Consider the following 2,500-nt stretch of genomic DNA (forward strand, 5'->3'; position numbering starts at 1 on the left):
CACCACTGTATTCACTACCAGGTACAACACTGTCTTCCCTACCAGGTACAACACTGTCTTCCCTTCCAGGAACAACACTGTCTTCACTACCAGGTACAACACTGTCTTCCCTACCAGGTACAACACTGTCTTCCCTACCAGGTACAACACTGTCTTCACTACAAGGTACAACACTGTCTTCCCTACCAGGTACAACACTGTCTTCCCTACCAGGTACAACACTGTCTTCACTACCAGGTACAGCACTGCCTCACCTACCAGGTACAACACTGTCTTCCCTACCAGGTACAACACTGCCTTCCCTGCCAGGTACAACACTGTCTTCCCTACCAGGTACAACACTGTCTTCACTACCAGGTACGACACTGTCTTCCCTACCAGGTACAACACTGTCTTCCCTACCAGGTACAACACTGTCTTCACTACCAGGTATAACACTGCCTCACCTACCAGGTACAACACTCTCTTCCTTACCAGGTACAACACTGCCTTCCCTGCCAGGTACAACACTGCCTCACCTACCAGGTATAACACTGCCTCACCTACCAGGTACAACACTGTCTTCCCTACCAGGTACAACACTGCCTCACCTACCAGGTACAACACTGCCTCACCTACCAGGTACAACACTGTCTTCCCTACCAGGTACAACACTGTCTTCACTACCAGGTACAACACTGCCTTCCCTGCCAGGTACAACACTGCGTCACCTACCAGGTATAACACTGTCTTCAGTACCAGGTACAACACTGCCTCACCTACCAGGTACAACACTGTCTTCCCTACCAGGTACAACACTGTCTTCACTACCAGGTGCAACACTGCCTTCCCTGCCAGGTACAACACTGCGTCACCTACCAGGTACAACACTGTCTTCACTACCAGGTACAACACTGCGTCACCTACCAGGTATAACACTGTCTTCACTACCAGGTACAACACTGTGTTCACTACCAGGTACAACACTGTCTTCACTACCAGGTACAACACTGCCTCACCTACCAGGTACAACACTGTCTTCCCTACCAGGTACAACACTGTCTTCACTACCAGGTACAACACTGTCTTCACTACCAGGTACAACACTGTCTTCACTACCAGGTACAACACTGTCTTCACTACCAGGTACAACACTGCCTCACCTACCAGGTACAACACTGTCTTCCCTACCAGGTACAACACTGTCTTCACTACCAGGTACAACACTGTCTTCACTACCAGGTACAACACTGCCTCACCTACCAGGTACAACACTGCCTCACCTACCAGGTACAACACTGTCTTCCCTACCAGGTACAACACTGTCTTCCCTACCAGGTACAACACTGTCTTCACTACCAGGTACAACACTGTCTTCACTACCAGGTACAACACTGCCTCACCTACCAGGTACAACACTGTCTTCACTACCAGGTACAACACTGTCTTCACTACCAGGTACAACACTGCCTCACCTACCAGGTACAACACTGTCTTCAGTACCAGGTACAACACTACCAGGTACAACACTGTCTTCACTACCAGGTACAACACTGCCTCACCTACCAGGTACAACACTGTCTTCCCTACCAGGTACAACACTGTCTTCACTACCAGGTATAACACTGTCTTCACTACCAGGTACAACACTGTCTTCACTACCAGGTACAACACTGTCTTCACTACCAGGTACAACACTGTCTTCACTACCAGGTACAACACTGTCTTCACTACCAGGTACAACACTGCCTCACCTACCAGGTACAACACTGTCTTCACTACCAGGTACAACACTGTCTTCACTACCAGGTACAACACTGTCTTCACTACCAGGTACAACACTGTCTTCACTACCAGGTACAACACTGTCTTCACTACCAGGTACAACACTGTCTTCACTACCAGGTACAACACTGTCTTCACTACCAGGTACAACACTGTCTTCACTACCAGGTACAACACTGTCTTCACTACCAGGTACAACACTGTCTTCACTACCAGGTACACCACTGTCTTCACTACCAGGTACAACACTGTCTTCACTACCAGGTACAACACTGTCTTCACTACCAGGTACAACACTGTCTTCACTACCAGGTACAACACTGTCTTCACTACCAGGTACAACACTGTCTTCACTACCAGGTACAACACTGTCTTCACTACCAGGTACAACACTGTCTTCACTACCAGGTACAACACTGTCTTCACTACCAGGTACAACACTGTCTTCACTACCAGGTACAACACTGTCTTCACTACCAGGTACAACACTGTCTTCACTACCAGGTACAACACTGTCTTCACTACCAGGTACAACACTGTCTTCACTACCAGGTACAACACTGTCTTCACTACCAGGTACAACACTGTCTTCACTACCAGGTACAACACTGTCTTCACTACCAGGTACAACACTGTCTTCACTACCAGGTACAACACTGTCTTCACTACCAGGTACAACACTGTCTTCACTACCAGGTACAACACTGTCTTCACTACCAGGTACAACACTGTCTTC

Source organism: Cherax quadricarinatus, chromosome 24 (genome assembly GCF_038502225.1).
Source record: "Cherax quadricarinatus isolate ZL_2023a chromosome 24, ASM3850222v1, whole genome shotgun sequence".
In the NCBI taxonomy this organism is placed as follows: domain Eukaryota; kingdom Metazoa; phylum Arthropoda; class Malacostraca; order Decapoda; family Parastacidae; genus Cherax; species Cherax quadricarinatus.